This window comes from Tupaia chinensis, unplaced genomic scaffold (assembly GCF_000334495.1).
Source record: "Tupaia chinensis unplaced genomic scaffold, TupChi_1.0 Scaffold143599_1, whole genome shotgun sequence".
Classification (NCBI taxonomy): Eukaryota; Metazoa; Chordata; class Mammalia; order Scandentia; family Tupaiidae; genus Tupaia; species Tupaia belangeri.
The window spans coordinates 370,417-380,623 of NW_006203445.1; the positions used below are offsets into that span (position 1 = coordinate 370,417).

The 10,207-nt window shown below is 43.3% G+C and overlaps 1 long non-coding RNA gene and 1 other non-coding gene across 4 annotated transcripts; one reads left to right on the plus strand and one right to left on the minus strand.

The window, feature by feature from the left end:
* The first annotated feature begins 6 nt into the window (after positions 1–6).
* LOC102484873 (uncharacterized) lies at positions 7–7,520 on the plus strand. Of its 3 annotated transcripts, none has more exons than XR_336817.2 (4): positions 7–398; positions 3,049–3,123; positions 4,136–4,308; positions 7,211–7,520. It is a non-coding gene; the product is annotated as an uncharacterized LOC102484873 (long non-coding RNA). The 3 variants fall into 3 exon arrangements; XR_001369475.2 differs by having other exon boundaries at positions 7–221; XR_001369476.2 differs by lacking the exon at positions 7,211–7,520 and adding an exon at positions 5,444–5,466.
* Positions 7,252–7,358, minus strand: LOC114005261 (U6 spliceosomal RNA). Its single transcript, XR_003547138.1, has one exon. It is a non-coding gene; the product is annotated as a U6 spliceosomal RNA (small nuclear RNA).
* Positions 7,521–10,207: the final 2,687 nt, after the last annotated feature.

The window sequence follows — 10,207 nt, forward strand, 5'->3', positions numbered from 1 at the left end:
GGACGAGCGAGGAGCGGAGGAGAACGGGCTGGCGCGAGCCACCTCTGCCCGGAGACTGGCCCGGGCGGGGGTTGCGGGAGAGCGGACGTGAGGGGCGCGTGCTGTCACTTGGCGGGGCCCGCGCTCTTCTGGTCCTTAGGAGGGCTCCGGGCAGAGTCCCTCCTCACAGGCCTTTTCATCGTGCTGGGACAGCTATCCCAGCCTTCGTGATAAGTTGTCAGGTAAAGCAAAGGTCCCCAAGCCCACTTGCAGGACCGTTACCGCTCAGTGACGGGAGGTCCCCTGCAACCTCTCGGGCTGCTACTCGAGCCAGGCATTTCCTAGTTAGGAATTTCTTAGAGAAGCATTTCGCGGTTCCCCCGCGCTTCCCACCCAAGCAAGGACTTCTGAACCCAGAGGTAACTCTACCTGTATAAACCTGAATAAATAGTCAAACTTCTTACCAAGCCCTTCTCGAGTGCTCAAGGCAAGGGGCGGGGGAGGGCTTAAAAAGTCTTAGAATGATAGATAGCGTATGTGTGTTTTCTCAGATAAATCACAGGTGTTGGAATCTCTGGCCAGAGACTATTCTGCTTCCCTGACAGACCCTCTTCTTCACACCCCCCTCCCCACTTCAAGCTTAAAGCTATGAGATTGGCTTCAGTATGAAAATGTTGAATGTTTCCATGCATTTCAGAAACAGCTAATTAACTTGCTGGGGAACGCTGAATAGCTAAAAGTAGATTTGTGTCTCCTGAAGATTGTGCCTGGAATTGCCATCCTGCATACCCTACAATACAATCTGAGTAGGCCAAAAACTGCTCCATTTCCTCTTTACACAGGGGTAACAAAGCCTATTGTGTTTGAGTTGACAACCTGATTTAAGCCCTAGCAAAACCTACCCTGAGCAACTCTGCTATATTGATTCGCCTGTGGAACAGTTGCCACAGTTCACCCTCTACCTTCTAAAGTAGAGATTCTGCTTTTTTTCTTTTTTTAAGAGATTTTTGCTATAATGTGCGTGCACTCGCTAGAGAGACAGAGACAGAAAGTGAGAAGTCACCCCTCCCCCCCCATGGCTACCCCATAATCCCTTCACCTCCGTTCTCCTCCAGGATTTTGGGCACACATGCACAAGCACTGAGCGCGAGTTTCAAGCTCGGCTTTAACGAGGTCGGACATTTGAGAGTCAGCCATGTCGGAGTCCAGAGCCTTAATCACTGTGCCACCTCCAGGCCCCACTATGCTCCCTTTCTTAAAGATGCTGACTTTAAGAGTTTGTGATAGCTGTCAAAAATGAATTTGGGCTGGGGCCCAGCAGGTGGTGTGGTGGATAGAGGCACTGGATTCCCACATGGGTAACCATAGTTCGAGTCCTGGACCTGGTAGCTTGCTTTCTTGCTATCCCTTTCTTTCTTTCTCTGGTCAAATTTAAAAATTACAATAACAAATGGAATTAAATAAATAAACAATTCTTAAAAAAAAAAAAAAAAAAAACTCATATGGGCTGGTTTAGAGTTACTGGTTAAAAAGAGTTGATGAGGGAGCCAGCATGTGGTGTAGCCATTACCTTGCTAGACTTTCACATAGTCAACTGCAGTTCATGTCCTGGACTCGGTAGCTTGAAACTTAGGCTGGGTGTGTGTCTGTGCGCGTGCATGCCCAAGATCCCAGGAGGAGAATGGAGAAGAAGGGATTGTGGGCATGGCTATACCCCCTGGGGGTGATTTCTCACTTTCGCTCTCACTCTCTCTGTCTCTTTCCAGTGAGTATGCTCCCTAAGGCAAAAAAAGAAAAAGTTGGTGAGTATGGATGGTGAATGTTGAGCTAAGAAAACTTCGCCAGGACTTTGCTTTCTCACATTTCTGAAATCCAAATGTGATCTAGAAGCCAGATCAACTTTGGGTCAGAACTTAATAATTTTAATCTCCTGAATCATCCCTCCAGGTGAAGATACTGGAAGATCCATTCTTAATTTAGGATTGGCTTCTGGCATCTACTCTACCATATCTGAAAGTCAAAAAACTTGGGTTCGGGAACCAGCAGTTAGTAATGACTGTGTCGCTGTATTCCCATGTAGTCGACCCTGGTTCGAGTCCCAGACCTGGTGGCTTAAACTCACGCTGGCGCGTATGCGTGCGTGCCCAAGATCCCGAGGAGAATGGAGGAGAAGGGATTGTGGTGTGGCCATCCCCCCTGGGGGTGATTTCTCCCTTTCTGTCTCTCTGTCTCTCTGTCTCTCTCTGTCTATTGGGTTCAGTAATTTAAAAGGCAAAAATTAATCAAGGGCAAGTTGATTTATTTTTGTTCACAGGTATCCCTGTGTATTCCCAAACAAAATGAAGGTGAAGAGAGGAAGTATGGAAAACATAATGACTTTCAGATTTCCACGGCAGGTATTGCCTGGACTGCTTTCCATCATTTGGCAGTAGGGTTTTAATTACTAATATCCAGAGTGATCAGACAGGCTTTTCCCACAGCTAAGACTTTGGAGGATGTGGTGACGAAATATTGTAAAGACTGACACATGGAATAAAGCTGTGCTTCAGAATTACCACCCAAAATTGTATGTTCCAACTCTCCAAAGTAAATAGGCTTCTGAATAGGAGACCTCTAAAAAAAAATAACAGTAATGCAGGCAGTAATGATGAATCAAGGGAAAGCATACTTCCCTTAGATGGGCTTGAACCAGTGCCCTACCATGGCGGGAAGTGCCTGTCAGATGATATTGACCTGACTTTCTTTCACTTGAGAAATAAAAGTGAGGTTCTGATTGTCTGACACCAAACCGCCTCAGGCTCTTTGGCAAAGGTAGAAAATGTTAGCTCTGGTGTCCTGGACCACTTCCATCCTGGAGAATTATATTTGGCCTGGGCGTGGATTAAATTCAGCTCTAAGAGCTCAAACTCATGGGTCACAACCTGCTACTTTGGGAGCTGCATTTTTGCTGCATTTTTTTTTTACTTTGCTACCCCCCCTTGGTTTTTTTGTTTTGTTTTGTTTTTTAATTTGAAGTGGTCAAGTAAATCACAAAATCTGCTTGTCTTCATTTATATATCTGTGAAATAGGAGATTGCCTTCGGATTTATGCAAGCTGCTTAGCTTATTGTGAAACACTCTGAGAATGAAAAAAAAAAAAGCCACGTAAGTATTTAAAATTAATAGTACCTTTTTCTAACTTCAAATGAATATGTTGTCCTTCACCCTTCAACCTGGTATGGTTTTGCTATGAAACTGTTCAAATATGCTCCATCTCCCCTTTTATTTCAGAGATGGATGAAATATTTCTTCTGTGCTCTGAATATAGGGTATGATCTCAGAGTTCTCTGTGCCAGCAGAATCAGCCTGGAGCTCAGCCAGAAGTTCTTCGTGATTAAAGGTGCCATCTGAGCACGCAATATTTTTTTAAAAGCCTTGCAAAATGGAAACGTACTTCTTTTCTTTTTAAGGTCACTGGTTTTAACACTACGGCTGACTTTTAGCCTTTGAGATACCACTGGCTTCAATAGCCTTCTTCTTTTTTCTCTTTTGTCATGTTTCCTTGACCACTTACCTTGTAATAAGGCCCAGTCCATGCAGCTAAATAAATTCACCTAATAAATGGGGCTCCCAGAAAGCACTATAAATTATCAGTTGCTGATATCAGGACCTTCCTAACCACATGCCTGGTAAGTCAGAGATATATCAAGTTTTAATGGAAAAGTTTGCCTTTACAATATAAAAAGTGCAAGGTTAGTGGATCTTCCGAAGAGACATCTCACCTGGGAATTGATAGTCACCTTTTGAGATGGCAGTATTTTCCATTCTTTTCCACATGGCATTCCTTTTATTTGGGATTTGCAACATTTTAGCTCTCCTCATCTTTCTGGGCGTTTGAATACTCATAGTAAAGCTGATCATATCGTTCTAAGGCACTGAGAAATTATCATAGTAAATGAATGAGCAGACATCATAGAAGTGGCATTCCTCCAGATGTTCCTAAATTCCATGGCTTAGGGGGCAATATCTGAGGTTTCCTCAAATGTTCCAGCACACTTTGTAGATCTACTCTGCTTTAGTCTCCCCACATTGGATCCTCCTTCGGTTTTGGGGTGACCAAAGAAGCAGATCTGTCTCTAACCAGACATGCTCCCCCTCTTTTTGTCTGCCCTTCCAGCAACACGGGGACCAACTGGATGATCTGTACACCACTGCTGCAAACTTCCCCTCCAAGAAGGCAACAGATATCAGCTCAGCTCGCACCAGGAGACAGAGCAAATAAGATCCAAATGACAGGAACAATAATCCAGGCTGGTTCACAGGGCAGGGCACAAACAGGGCAGGCATCTGGTGAGCTCTGTTACCTCATTTAATCTCCATAACCCTGGGGAGAATGGTTGTATTTTTATTCTCATTTTACAGGCGAGGACATTGAGACTCAGAGCAATGAGGTGACTTGCTCAAAGTCATGCAGCCACCTAGTTACAAAGTCATGGTTTAGAGCGCTGTGTCCTACCAGTTCGTTGTCTATCCCATTATGCCACACAGCTTCTCTCTCCCTTTTATTCACATATTTATCTATTTATTTTGAGAGAGAGGCACCACCCCCAACAGAGTCTTCAGGCTGCAATCCACCCTCAGCCTCAGCTACCCCAGATCAAGGGCACCTTTGCACACCCAGAGTGTACTGGGAGACTTCAGTACAAACCCTGGACCTTCCCATGTGGGTTGAGTGTCACTGAGTGTTGCATTACCACGGCACCAATGGACTAGTCCTGTCATGAATGTTTATTGATGCTTCCGAACACTGGGGCTACAAAAATTACTAAGATCACGTCCCTAACACAGTCAAAAATCTGAAAAGGAGGGACCAACAAAGGAATAAATAATTACAGGCACATGATAAGTGCTATAATAGAGACACTGATGAAGTGCTGTGGGAACCCGAAAGACACTGATGATCTCTGCCCACATTGAGGTAAGAAGAGGCCCCCTGGGGCTGGCAGGTGGTGAAGTGGTTGGGGCACTGGACTTCCACATGGCTGTTCTCAGTTGGAGTCCTGGACATGGCGGCTTGCTTTCTTATTTTCCCTTACTCTCTTTGTCTCTCTCTGGTCAAATTTAAAAAATAATAATAATAGGGGCCAGCAGGTGGTGTGATAGTTAAGGCACTGGACTCCCACATGGTTGACTGCAGTTCGAGTTCCTGACCTCATGGCTTGCTTTCTCACCCCACCCCTGTCTTTCCGTGGTCAAATTTAAAAATAGTAATAATATGGTACTGACAGGTGGTGTGGTGGTTAAGGACACTGGACTCCCACATGGCTGACTGCGGTTCAAGTCCCAGAACTGGCAGCTTGCTTTCTCACTTTGTCTCTTGCTCTGTCTCTCTCTCTGGTCAAATTAAAAATAAATAAATAAATAAAGTTAAATAAAATAATTCTTTAAATAATAATAAATAAAAAAATTTCTTTTTCTTTTTTAGAGGGCTCCTAAAGGAGTTGACTTGGGGCCAGCAGGTGGCATAGTGATTAAGATTCTGGACTCCCATATAGCTGACTGCTGTTGTAGTCCCAGATCTGGCGACTTGAAACTCACATCAGGTACATATGTGAGTGCCCAAAATCCCAAGAGGAGAATGGAGGACAAGGGCTTACAGCATGGCCATCCCCCCCTTCTCTCTCTTTGTCTCCAGTGAGTGCATGCACCCTATAGCAAAAATCTCTCTTAAAAAAAAAAAAAAAGATGACATTTGGGCTGCCCCAAACTTGTGTGCACCTGCTTTAGACATGTGATTTCCTTACTTTTCAGTTTCCCTGATCCATATGATTAACTTCAAACCTGAAAAAGTTTTATTGAAAATAGACCCAAAGATCAGATCACCAAAGAGTCCATCATCTTTTAAATTAAACTACAGGGGCTGGCAGGTGGCATGATGGTTAAGGGCTCTGAATTCCCACATGTCCGATCATGGTTTGAGTCCCAGACTTGGTGGCTTCCTTTCTCACTTTCTTTCTCTCTCTCACTCTAGTCAAATTAAAATAAATAAATAAAGTTAAATAATTCTTTTAAAAAATCAATCAATCAAACTACAGTAGCCTCCTCACAATCCTCCTGGATTACCTTGTCTAGTACATACCCCACACAGCTGGAGCGGTCACTTTAAATTAAAAAATCTGAATTTGTCACTCCTTTGCTTAAACACTGAAGTAATTCCTTTTGCCTTTAGGATAAGGGTTATGTCTCCTAGCCTAGAATTCAAGGCTTTCATGATCTAGCCACTGCCTACCTCTTCAATCTCTTACACACTCGGTTTTTCCTGTCACTCCTAAGAACTAGGTATATTGGAGTACTTAGAGTTCTCAGAAATTTCTGTACCACACAGCACCTTCCACTATAAACCACCAAACTCCTACTTCCCTGCATGCGATCCTCAGAGATTATGCTCACACAGCCCCCTGTGCTGGTCTCTGTATAGTCCATCACATACTATGTCCAAAGTGTCTGTTTCCAAGTCTATTTCTCTCCCACTACTCTTTATTTTTTTAGATTTTTTTTTTTTTTAACCATAGGGTTTATGCACTTGCCCGAGAGACAGAAAGCAAGAAGTCATCTCCCTAGGGGAATGGCCGTGCTGCAATTCCTTCTCCTCCACGCCATTCTTCTCTTGGGATTTTGGGCATGCACATGTGTCCAGTGTGAGTTTCAAGCCACGGATCTGGGACTCCAACTATAGTTGGCCTCAGGAGAGTTGAGCGCCTTAACCACTACGCCACCTGCTGGCCCCTCTCTCACCACTCTTAACAGTTCCTCACAGGTGTGCAATCATCAGTGCCCAGCATAGGATCTGGCACACAGTGGCTAGCCAGTAAATGTTCTTTAAGTGAATAAGCAAAAGTCACAAGTGAACTCTTGAAGAAGGCTCTGGGGCAATCAGGTTCAGGTTACCTTCCTAATCTTTTCTATAGGTCCTCAGTTGACTCCCGTTTATTTAAAAGGACCAAGAGAAAAGGAAAGAAATAATAATAGTACAATTCTTTGGTTACAGGAACCAGGAGGGGCAGACCAAAGCTGACTGCCCCTAGGGTCTTTACCACAGACACTGTTCCGCTGCCCTTTTATTTTATCAGCTGTGAATTGTTTGCAAACTTCCAAGGAGTTTGTAGGAAATTCAGGAAAATTCAACAGTAAAAAGAAAAACTGGTTTCATTTTTCAGCCCAGCTCATTTCTTCTTTTTTTTTTTTTTTGCAGACTCACATCATTTTATTTTGCTCTTTCCAGTTTGAAGCTACAAAAATATGGACCGCTTCACAAATTTGCGTGTCATCCTTGCACAGGGGCCATGCTAATCTTCTCTGTATCATTCCAATTTTAGTCTATGTGCTGCCGAAGTGAGCGCAACCCAGCTCATTTCTGAAATGTAATGCCACGTAGTAAAGTATTCTCATGTCCCATGGTCATTATTTCAATAGTTTTAAGCAATGTGTAGTCGTGCCTCCTTTCTGGAATATATAATTACCCTGTCATTCTATGGGTTTCAAATCAAAAACTTGTTGTATTGTTAAAGAATAAAATCAGTCCAGCTCCTTTGTTGGATAAATTCAGTTTTTAAAAAACGGCATTTTTCTTTACTTTGAACAATAAAATCTCAAGCATCTTTTAGAAATTGTTTACATGGGGACAGCTTGTGCTGTGGTGGCTAAGACAACTGGATCCCACGTGGCCAACTACACAGTCTGAGTCCTGGACCCAGCAGCTTGGAAAATCTACCAGGCACATGGGTGTACGTACTCAAAAGCCCAAGAGGAGAATGGAGGAGAAGGGACTGTGGCATGGCCAAGACCCCTGAGGGGTGCCTTCTTGTTATCCTTCTCATTCCCTCTCTCTCCCTCTCTGTCTGATTATCACTGGCGAATGCACACATGCTGCCAGTAGCAAATTTTATAAAACAAAAAAAATGGTTTATATGAGGGAACTTCAGAAAGTTCATGGAAAATGGAATTGAGGTACAGGTTTATTTTCGTGCAAAAATTGAAATCCATGTATACTTTTAAAAAAATTATTTATTTTATTTATTATTATTATCATTATTATTTTTAATTTGTGGAACCAGCAGTTGGTGAAATGGTTACATTGCTGGACTCCCACATAGTCCACCATGGTTTGAATCCCACACCTGGCAGCTTAAAACTCACAGTGGGCACGTATGCATCCATGCCCAAGATCCTGAGAGGAGAATGGAGAAGGGATTGAGGTGTGGCCATCTCCATGTGGGTGATTTCTCTCTTTCTGTCTCTGTCTCTCCTGTGAGTGCACGCACCCTGTAGAAAAGTCTCTGAAAAAAAAAATTTGCTATAGGGCATGTGTACTCACCAGAGAGAGACAGAGAATGGAAAGTGAGTGAGAAAGCAAGTCACCAGGTCCAGGACTCAAACCATGATTATCCACATAGGAGTCCAGAGCCTTAACCACCATGCCACCTGATGGTTTCATCCATGTAGAGTTTTTACATAATATGCATTTTCCTGTGAACTTCTTGAAGACCTCTTGTTTAAGCTATGTATTAAAATAGAAAGCCTTCTGCAGCCTCCTCCAATATCTCTATAGAACTATCATCCTTGAAATCTGGGAAAATGGTGCAACTTCTAGGACTTAAAGGTCACCACTTGAGTAAGAAAAGTACAAGAAGCATAAAATGTAAAAGGACTGGTCATTCATGTCTTCATGTCTAAGCATTGAATGAAAAATGAGTAGTGATTTTCTTCTAGTTCAAGGATTAAGACTGTCTTGTGGGGACCAGCAGCTAGCATAATGGTTATGTCACTGAACTCCCTTGTAGTCAGTCGATTGCGGTTCGAGTCCTGGACATGGTGGCATAAAGTTCATGCCGGGTGTGTGTGCGTGTGTCCGCAAGATCCCAAGAGGAGAATGCTTTCTGTCTCTCTGTCTCTCTCTTCTGGTGAGCACACAAAAATCTCTCTCTCAAAAAAAAAAAAAAAAGACTGTCTTGTGTTCTGCTTATCTTATACTTCATATAAAGAAGGCAGTCAGTGAGTTCAACTATTGTTATTCAAACTTTATCAGGCTCCTACTTGTCCCAACTAAGTGCCCATGTGTAAAATTCTAAATTATATCATTTTAGTGGCAAGGCTCCTAAGGTTGTGAGAGTATATGTTCAAAAGCAATTTATTTTCAGGAACCAGCAGTTAGCGTAATGGCTATGTCGCTGGACTCCCACATAGTCGACCACGGTTCGCGTCCCGGACCCGGTGGCTTAAAACTCACGCCGGACGCGTGTGCGTGCATGCCCAAGATTCTGAGAGGAGAATGGAGGAGAAGGGATTGCGGCGTGACCATCCCCCCTGGGGGGGTGATTTCTTGCTTTCTGTCTCTAATGTCTCTCTCTGTCTGTCTGGCAAGCGCACGCGCCCTATAGTGAAAATCTCTCAAAAAAAAAAAAAACAATTTATTTTCATACTGTTAGCCAAAAAATGTAATTGGTCATTATATATATCAAATAGGTAACATGACAAATGCACTTAAAGTAGATTTATTAAGTGTTAGTGGTAAAAGGAAAGACAGCCCCAAATGACAAGCTCCCTCAGTTCAGTTCAACAGAGTCCCTCCCATGGGCTGGGTCTTATGCTGAGAAAGATACTATTTCTTTCTCTTTTTTTAAAAAAAATAATTATTTATTTTATTTTATTTATTCATTCATTTATTTTTTGGTTTGACCAGAGAGAGACAGAGGGTAACAGTGAGAAAGAAAGGAAGTGAGAAAGTAAGCCACCAGATTCAGGACTTGAACCCTGGTTGGCCATGTGGGAGTGTCCAGAGCCTTAACCACCACATCACCTGCTGGTCCCAGAGAAAGATACTATTTCTACCCGTAGGTGAGTCCACCATCTAGTGTGAGAGACTAAGGTGAACAAGCAGTAACAGTTTTACTCACCCTGTGCTTTTAAACTAAATCACTCTCCCTGAGGTCCTAAGATCAGAGCAAGATAGTACCCTTTGTTTGCCCTCTGCATCTTTCTGTTTCTGACCTGTCTCTGACTGCTGAGTCTTAAGCTCACACTCTTCACCAGCTGTCCTTGCAGCATTGATGTCTGGCTGTGTTCCCTAACCGCAACTGAGACCCGCCCCTTGGATCTTGTCTTCTTCCCTAACAATGAAGGAATCAAGCCCAGTATCCCACTCTGACAAAAGACCTGTGGTTGGTACTTCTGCTGGGTTCTTCCAGAATCT